The sequence below is a fragment of the Asparagus officinalis genome, chromosome 4 (genome assembly GCF_001876935.1).
Source record: "Asparagus officinalis chromosome 4, Aspof.V1, whole genome shotgun sequence".
NCBI classification, from domain to species: Eukaryota; Viridiplantae; Streptophyta; class Magnoliopsida; order Asparagales; family Asparagaceae; genus Asparagus; species Asparagus officinalis.
In genome coordinates, this window is record NC_033797.1 from 60,888,864 (window position 1) to 60,899,618 (window position 10,755).

Sequence of the window (10,755 nt, forward strand, 5' to 3'; positions counted from 1 at the left end):
GCGCTTGCCCATACGCTATCAAAAAGGTTTCAATCATAGCGTTTTCATGTAGCTATAAAAGGGTATTCAATAGCATTTCTATATTGCTATAACGAATATCTTTCATAGCGGTTGAAAAATGCTATTATTTAGTTTTCATTCATAGCATTTCAACGCTGCTATTGTCTTACATTTGATAGCGTTTGAGTTACTACAATGGTGTTTTAGCGAATGTTGTCTTTCTTCTTTTAATAGCATTTCAGCAATTGTTTTTACTTCTTATAGCATTTTAGTTGTGCCTATAAACATTTGAGGTTGAATGAGAAATAGCTTCCAATTATGACAACCATAAAAACAAATATTTTATTTAAAGGTTCAAACTGATACATAACCAAGTTGTAGCATACAAGAAGAGTCAACACATATGTGCCAAAAAACAAATACTAGTCTTTGGATAATCTAACATGGAGTACAAGAAATTAACTATAGTACACAGAACAACAAAAACTAACTTTGCTGCATTACATATGACTTGGGAGACTCATCATGTACATAGCCACATCGGCGAACATAAGCTTTCAATGGTCCATCACTAGACATTACCACCATATCGCTCCTCTTTGCGATCAAGGCCTACAAAACCAAACTGCATACAGAAATAAATTTGCTACATGTTCCTGATGCATACAGATGTATAACTAGTACATAAAATCTTGGTTTATTTAGATTTCTGTAATTCCTTCCCAAGGAGTGGTACAAGCTAACTTTTAAGAAAAGCAAACACAAATTACTGTCAGTCAGGGTGGCCACTGGGTCCAACACTAAGAAAGGCATCGTGAAAACCACTGACCCATAAACAAGGTTGGATTACAGTTATAAATTGAATATCCAAGATCCAATCATTATTAATAAGCGGAAGGAGGCTGCCATGGAAGAATCAACGTGAGACCACCAAAATTAAGGACTTGCTAATACAGATCAATGCCATCAAACAACATAGCACAAAGAAGCATGAAGAGATCAATGTCACACACGACCTGACACAAAAGGAAGATCCAGCAATTACAAGTACATGCTCCATTTTTTCACCTAAGGAGTATCAAGAACGTCAGCTAAAGGATCTCTTATTTGATAGAGAGAATTATTAGGAAAGTCTAAGAAGATAGAAATAAGTACCAACACCAGCAGCTTGGATTAAAAAAATACTGAAATAGTGGGAACAAATTGTTAGCAAATCTAGTTATAAAGACCGGTAACTTACATGAACTAGCAAAAACACAAGAATCAACAATACAACCTCTAAACTCATAAATTGTACATAAGAACAAGCAAACCATTAATTGAAAGTATAAAACTTCAAGAGTCCATTAAATGAAAGTTATATAGATGTACCTGATGATTTCCAACTAATTTATGGACCACAGTCTCCAAATGTTGTATTCTATTTCGGAATTCAGAATTTTCTTCTTTTAGCTGGAGCATATGCTTGCCTCTGGCTTGTAAGAAAGATACTTTGCTTATAATAACTCCTCTTCCTATTCCTCTTAATCGCCCAGGTTATCTTTTCCTAATACTTTAGAAAGAGCATCTTCTCTCACATTAGTTGATGAGGATGAAGGTGTAGCAATTTCAATTTTTTTAAGCTTATCCTGAAAGGTACAACATATATATGTATTACATTATATATACATGTTCTTCTAAAAAAGTAATATATATTCAATTATATGCAAAATTAGTGTCCTTACAATTGTTTCACCAACTGCTGAATTCATCGGTATACCATCTTTTTTTTGTGTGAGCTTTGATCCAAGCTTTAACCCTTGACACACTAGATGGGTCTGCACTATTTCTTTTCTACAATGATACATGTTTAAAAAAAGAAAGACTGATGACATACTCATAACTTTGCCTGAAGAAAACATATATCAATGTATAATATGTATTACCATATCAGCTGTTAATCGAACCATTCCCTTGCGACTGCAAGTGTGTGGGACTTGTCTGTGCCTTAATGCCTTGAACTTTTCACTTTTGACCTGGAGACCTTGGTCCTTTATCATAATAACATCTCTTAATATAAGCTTGTGATTAATTATCTCAGAAAAAACATACCTTAAACTTTGGACTTGTTTTTGTCTTGATAAATTTCTTCCAAATTGCTAAAGATGTTATGTTGTCTGGTTTGAGCTGAAGTCTTTGTTCCTTCTTCTTTGTTGCGCGTATTTGAGCAACTAGTCTTAATTTTGAGGCCCGCCAAAGACATCCCTTTCCAAAAGTGTCATGGTCCCAGACTTCCAAAATAAGCAGATCATGTAGCCCATCTTCCACCACTATGTCGAAAGTCTGATTCCATACTGGATGCAAGGTATCATGTAAAACCTGAAGGTGGGAATAAAAAACATGCAAAGTTATATTAGGTATAAGAATTACATATGGATTCCAAAACCTTACCCTTGTTTTGTTCTTTGTTCCTGATTTTTTCATAGTGATCACAACAAAAGGGTCTGCCTTTCCCATAACATCCATCACGGGCAATTCCTCGGCAGCTATAATTGTCACGGAAAGCACTCCTCTTACAATGACCTCTTTTTTTCTCTGAGTTAATGTTTTTTCGATCTCAGCAGTCTCAGCACCATCAATCTCACTCTTCATAGTTTTTCCAAAGTCGTAAGAGAAAGTTTTTTTATTGATGAAAGGATTAGTAAATTCATTTTCCATGCCAAAAGGGCAGTACAGAAGCTCTAGATGTACCTGGTGAGGTAAAATGAAATGCATCAAATAAAATAAGGTAAAACTGGGGGAAGAACATGGAAGGTGAGAATAGGAGCGGGTAATAGAGATGAAACATCATGTGCGAGCAAGCTCCCGAAAAATACCAAAACGCTCTCATACATAATTTTCTCACTACATCTCTCATAAAAGAAAACTACGTAAAACATGCTACCTAAGTAAATACAAATACTCTTCAAAACTTCATTTTAATAATTTAACATGGCCTACGTAAAACATGCTACCTAAGTAAATACAAATACTCTTCAAAACTTCATTTTAATAATTTAACATGGCCAGCCCAAAATAGTTATCCACCTTTCGATAAAGTTTTATGTTTTTAGGACATGTACATTTGTAGAAGAAGTGTCCTTTTTGCATGTCCATCAACTATTTGTTATGAAACCCCTAATACGTCAAACAGAACTAGAAATAAGACGATCATCATGATTCTTGAGCTTACCTGGCCCCTGTATTTCCTGTCTCTCTGAATTTCTAAATCTTTAACAAGCTTCAGCTAAACAACCTTCACTTTCCCAGGCTGAAGTTCTTACAGCTTAAATTGAGCCATACCAATAAGTTCAGATGCTTGTACCCCTTCATCATCATAAACCTTGACGATCAAACGTTGGGTTGACACAACTTTAACTATGAACTCAAAGTGTTCATTCCAAATAGGATTCAATTCATTGTTCTGTAAGTAATCCAAGTTAATTAGGAATAATATGATAAGAATATCTTAGAAAAGAAACAAAGATTAACATGCACACTTACAATTGTTTTGCTAGTCTTCATCCTATCAGGTAGTGGACGTATATAGGCAACAACAAATGGATCAGATTTTCCTACAAGATCCTTGTTTGCTAAACCTTTAGCTTGAACAAGCTTTACTTCCAAAACTCCAAAAGGTTTCAACTCTAGGCCACTACAGAAGAGGACTACAATTATTCACACTTTGGAAAAATCCCAAACATGCATAATACAATAAAAGGTGCACATGTAGCATTATCATACCTATAATCACCAGGTAAAATGGGAACAATTTTTCGTACAGGCCAGGTAATGAAATCTTCAATAGCATTGTGTATAGTATCCTAAAAAAATATTTAATATCAAGGAGATTGCACTGCATAATTACATTCAAGGGAGGATTACAAGAAACCCTCTTTATCTATACCTTGTTCTTCAATAAAACACTTCATCTAAAAAGTTTATAAAAACCCTCATCTATGATGATTAATGAATAATTTCTTAACAGGATTTTATTCTTCAAACATCCAGACGTTTGTACTTGAGTAAACGTTATTGTCCGTAGTTATGATTTTGGGAGTTAAAAGGAAAGAAATATTGAAATGTTACTTCTTTTGATATAAAATACTCTCTTTTTTGGTATTATTAAATTAAAATTCTTAATGTTGACGTATAACCAGATGTTTAAAGAACCAAACTCCATTGCAAAACTAACCATTTCTTTAATTATCATAGATGAAGGGTTTTCTTGTTGAACTTTTTAGATGTGGGGTTTATTTAAAAATAGCATATAGATTAAGGGTGTTCTTGTAGTTTGCCATATATTGCATAAACACAGGAAAACATAAAATCAGATACAGAGCAGAGCACTTAGAACCTCAATAGCATCAGCAATACCAGGAAAGGATGATAGTTCACCACCAATTATATAATTCATCAATGAGTAAAATACACAATAACTAATAAATTGAACTAAAAAAACTAAAAACCAGCAATTATATAATTCTTCAAGTTATTGATCTTCACCTCAGTCTCCTCGTCAAGCCTCTTCAGATTGCTCCCTGAGCTCCCAGTGCTCTGCATCACAAATAAACCACATATTCATCACAACTAATCTCACAAAATAACTACCCCAAAAAAAATCAAAAATCAAAAGAAAAGGGTTTTAGACATTGGTTCTCTTAAACCTTTCAGATTCTCAAATTAATCCCTCGAATCTTCAAAATTGCTATTTATTGCATGGTATTATTTGGGATCGGGTATTGTTTAGGGAGAAGGAGAAGGGAGAGGTTTCGGCGGTGGAGGAGAGACGAGGAGGGGCTCCGTCTCCGGTGGTCAAAGAAGAGGGGGGTCGGGTTTAGAGGCGGCAGCGGGCAACGAGATACTGCGACAACGAGTCGGAGGTGGCAACGACGAGTCGGAGGTGGCAACGGCGACTCGGAGGAGGCAATCGAAGTTGGCGACGAGCTATTAGGGCTTGGGTGAAAGAAAAGGAACGGGAACTGAAAGTCCTTATTTGTGGGTATTTGTGGGGGTTTTTAGAAAAAGAAATGGAAACAGAAAAAAATTACGATCAAGTAGCGCCTGTTTTAATTTTCAACGCATCTGTTTTAATTTTCAGTCTCCCGCTTAAGTTTTCAACACGCCAGAACAAAAAAAATTTGCAATCAAGTACTTATAGCATTTAAATTTTTTCAAATGCTATCAAAAAATAAGGTACATACGATCTATAGCACTTACAACATAAACGCTATCATTCAACGCTATAATCAAAAAATAAGGTACATACGATCTATAGCACTTACAACATAAACGCTATCATTCAACGCTATAAAAAAACAGCTTTGTTGTATACGATCTATAGCACTTACAACATAAACGCTATCATTCAACGCTATAAAAAAACAGCTTTGTTGTAGTGATTATACTTCTCAAACATAAGTAGAAAGCGTTTCATTTTTTATATATCCTATAAATTCAACTACGTTCCACTTATGTACACTCTATTGTTTTTGGCAATATTTAAATTCACTGAGGGATCCCTAGAGTCTACATACTAACTTGAAAATTGTTAGGGTGCACCTACATCCCTACACTTGTAACTCTGCCCATGTTTATACTCCTGAAAGCTTTTAAAACTTTCACATATATACCCTCACTAATTTATGACAGCAGTTATCTATACTGCTATATAAAAGACCAAGTGGGGGCAATCAAAAAATGTATGAATAGAGGACATTTCCTCCTCGTCATTGTGATTTAAAGTGTAAAATAATAATTTAAACAATTTTTTTTTTCTTCTCTTCTATTTTTCCTTTTTCTTTCTTCAAGAACATTCTAGATAAAATTCAATGACATAAGAATAATATTAGAGCATACACATCCATTACATTTTAGTTTATAAAATACAATCTTTCTTCAAGAACATGCTAGAACAAATTCAATGACATGAAAATAGGGAGCATATACACATCCATTATATTTTAGTTTATAAAAGTCACAGAGAGAAAGTGATGATTTTTTTTAAAAAAAGTAAATATAGGTAAAAATGGCCAAATTCCATTACATATGTCTATGCTACTATTATATTATTATATAACAAAAATTAGTAAAAGACATCAAGATTAAATTAATGAAAAATAAAAAGTTAATTTTCTCTTTGAAAATCATGTTATTTTTACTCTCTTTATATCAACTATAAATGCACACCCAGTCTAATACTCTCTAAAATTTTAACTTGCATCTAATACCCTAAAGTTTGTATAACTAGCACTGAAATATTCTTACATTTTTAAAAATTGCGCTTAAATATCATTAGGTTTACATAACCGAGGGCATTTAAGTGCAAGTTTTAAAAATTTTAAGATATTTAAGTACAATTTTTAAAAAATTTAATGTATGTAAGTGCCGTCAAAACAAGCCAGGGTATATAAGTGTAATTTTTAAAAACTTTAGAATATATAACTATGACCAAAAGCAAGTGAGGCTATATAAATGCAAATGGAGAGAACTATAGGGTATTTAAGTGCATTTAAGCCTATAAAAATACATGATGTTTACATCCAACGAGTGCAAGCCCGAAAAGCACAATCTTTAGACATGACCGGTTCTGAGATTTTAGGGGCCCTGTGCGAAAAGTAAACACATGCCATTCTCTATATACAAAATATCAATAATTTTTAATTTGAATCCCTAAAATGCTAGGGAACAAAATATTACTAATTTGAATCCCTAAAATGCTAGGGAACAAAATATTACTGATCAGACATTAAAATATTACCTGATTTTTTTACATCTGGATAGTCTTTAACATACTGATCAGACATTAAAATATTACCTGATTTTTTTACATCTGGATAGTCTTTAACATACTTTTCAAGTGCCATTGCTCATTCTTCATCTCTTCGGTCACCTGAATAAAATGTTACTGATTAGATAAATGCATGTAATCCCATCTTAATAAAGCTTTCCAATAGAGCAAATAGTCCACAATAAGAAATACTTGCATATTATGTTCTTTTTGTATCTGTGCTTACCTTCATAAGAGATATCGAAGCCTTTAGCATCAAAAAGTATCATCGAAAAATTGTCCTCCTTGCATTTTTAGCTGCAAAATCATTAATTAAGCCTTTAACATCAATTTTATCTATAAAATCATTTTCAATGGATATCAAAGCTAGTCCATTTAGTCTTTCTTGTGACATGGTCGATCTCAGATAAGATTTTAATAATTTTAATTTTGAAAAACTTCTTTCTGCAGATGCGACTGTAACAGTTATAGTCAATAATATTCTATAAGCAATACATGCATTTGGAAAACAATTTCGTATTTTTAAGAAATTTAGTATATCAATAGCCAGCTTTGTTTTTTTTGGTAAAATATTTCATAAGATTTTTAGTTTTCCAAATAAATCTTTCCCATCAAGATCAGAAAATGTTTTATATTTTAGAACAATTTTAAGATTATCACAACATGCTTTCAAATTATTATCATCTAATGAATTTAACTTTTCTAAACCAAACAAAAATGTAAAAATATCTTCATATGCTTTATATTGCTCGAATCTTTTCTTTAGTGAACCAATAGCTTGATCTACAATATACAAAAAATAATTAATTCTAAAAGATTCTTTAGCTGATTGTGTTGTATCCTCATTAACATTCTCATCAAATTGTCTTTTTCTACGGATTTGACGTTTTACTTGAAATACAGAATCAATTTCCATTTCAGTTGCAATTTCTTTAGCAATTGTCATAGCTTGTGTGAGCCCAACTTCTCTATAATCCTCAAAAAACCTAATCAATCCTTTTACTTGATCTATAGCAATATCTATAAGCATGTATTTAGATTGTAAAAATTTGCTAATTAAGTTAACAGCAAACAATATGTCATACCAAATAATCATACTTCATAAAAATTCAAAATTTCCAATTCCATGTGTTGCTAAAAAATCTACTTCACTCCTTATTTTGGAGTCATTATCAGTTTCTGCTAACTGAAGTAGTGCTTCTCTTATTTCAAGCGTTTGGAATGTAATTGCTTTAACACTTTCAATATGGCTTTCTCAATGTGTAGCCGACAATGGCTTCACAGTTAAACCTTTTACATTATTTATCAAAAATTGCCATCACTTTGTTGAGTGAGAAAATAATGTATAAATACGTTGTATCACTCCAAAAAAGTCTTTTCCTTTACCACAACAATTTGCCATATCACAAAGTGTTAAATTAAGACTATGACAACCACAATGCGTGTATAATGCTCTAGGATTTATATCAAGTAATTTTCTTTGTACACCTTGGTGTCTCCCTTTCATATTAGACCCATTATCATACCCTTGACCTCGTACATTATCAATATCAAGATTAAGAGCTTTTACCATATTTTGCAATTCTTCAAAAAGTTCTTGTCCAGATGTATCATTTACTTTTAAAAATTCTACAAAAAATTCTTCTATTTTTATCGGGCTTGTAGAAATATCGATACATCGTAATATTAAAGTCATTTGTTCTTGGTGACTTGCATCCGGAGTGCAATCAAGTATTACTGAAAAATATTTAGCTTCTTTAATTTTCTGAACTATTGCACATTTGATTTTAGAAGCTAACATACTTATCAATTCATTTTGAATGCTATGACCAAGATAATGATAATGAATTTCATCATGGTTAATACGTCGAACATGTTCTTGCATTACCGGATCCCTTTGCAATCATTTCAATTAAGCCTAAAAAATTTCCATTATTATTTTGATAAATTCTCTCATTTGTTCCTCGAAATGCCAAGTTATGTTTAGCAAGATATTTAACAACAAAAATTATTCTTTGTAATACTTTCTTCCAATGTTCCTTCTCTTTATTAATTTGCTCTTGAATATTTTTATCGATTGTTTTATTTTTCTTTAATATTATGCGTAAATCAAGCCAAGTACTCATGTTAATGATGTGTTCATTAGTTGTTTCATGTTCTTTAAGCCTAGCACTAAGATGTATCCAATCATTAAATCCTTTATTTATTAAAAAACTTTTCTTAAAACCATTTTTAAACAATTTACAACAAAAACAGAATACTTTATCGATATCATTTGAATAAACTAACCATTCTCTATCGCATTTCTCTCCATTTGATAAATGCCTAGTGTAAAATGCCGAAGAAAAACATCTTCCTAATTTATTGATAAATGCCTAGTGTAAAATGCCGAAGAAAAACATCTTCCTAATTTATCTTTAGGACCTTTTTCGACCAATAGATCTCTTATAGGGCCATTTTCCAGAAAAACATCTTCCTAATTTATCTTTAGGACCTTTTTCGACCAATAGATCTCTTATAGGGCCATTTTCCAGTAATATATCTCTAGATTTTGTGTCCAAATTATCCTAAGTTCTTGGATCATAAATATTCAAATTCATGAGCATGGACTGACTAGGTTGTTCATTGCCTAAAATATTTTCATTTTCATTTTTATTTTCATTTTCATTGTGAATATCATTTTCATTCTGATTCTGATTCTCATTTTTACTTTCTTTTTCATTTTCATTCTGATTCTCATTTTCATTCTGATTCTCATTTTCATTATCATTTTCATTTTCATTTTCATTTTCATTTTCATTTTCATTGTCAATATCATTTTCATTCTGATTCTGATACTCTTTTTTACTTTCATTTTCATTCTGATTCTCATTTTTATTATTATTTTTATTTTCATTCTGATTCTTATTTTCATTATCATTTTCATTTTTACTTTGATCATCAACATTTTCATTATCATATTCATTCAAGCCCAAATCATTAATGCTATCATTTTCAATTGAATTTTCAACTAAATCTTGTGTTTCTCTAACAATGAATTTATCAAGCGCTCTACTTTGAGTTTGGACAAATTGTTCAAATTTTCTTTTTTTCTTACGTTTATCATATCCAGAAGGATACTTTCTTAGAGGCATTTCTATAATAAAACAATTAATACTACAATCAAATTGAAAGAAGCCGAAAGATTCAGAACAATACAACCTAATTTAAAGCGGGCTCAGATCTGAGCGGGCGGAGGAGAGGAACTCAGAGCACCAAGGTATACACGCTTGTCGTGTCGGAACTTCTTCGACGACGTGTCTCCAACTCTCCTTGATCCCTGAAGTTTAAGAGCCAAAAAGTTTATTAGGAACCAGTTTAACAAATCCTGTAATTACAAAAAGAATGCGCGAAACAATAGTTACTTCTGGTCATCTCAGTTAGGTTTAACGATACCGAAATAACCACCTATTAATCACTCCCGAGACTTCCAGTCGTGACAACAAACATCAAACTAATAATTCTAGCAAAATAGCAGATATATGTTGATGTTGTGTTCACAAGTACAGTGTGCAAATTAATTTACAATCTTACAAACTTACAGTGTACACATTAAAAATCTATTTGCACTCAAGAAAGTGAAAAACATATTCTTTATCAATTATTAGAAATGTGGTTGTACACTCATAAATAGCAATTTGATCCTCCTGCACTACCGAAATTAGGGTTTTTTTTGCCCAAAAGCTCTCAAATTTTGGATTCTTGGAGTTGTAGAGTTACATGATGAATGATGATCCTTCTGAATCTTGAGGGTTCGGCGACGACAATCGTGGGCAGCGAGCGAGCGAGGTTCGGCGGGGGGTGAGCGGCGAGGTTTGGCGATCGTGGGTAGCGAGCGAGGCAGCGACCGATCGTGGGTAGCAATAGCAAGGTTCGACAGAGATCGTGGGCAGCGAGCGAGGCGTCTC

The 10,755-nt window shown here is 32.6% G+C and overlaps 1 pseudogene; it reads right to left on the minus strand.

Moving 5' to 3' along the window:
* On the minus strand, positions 487-9,500 carry LOC109838782 (annotated as a pseudogene).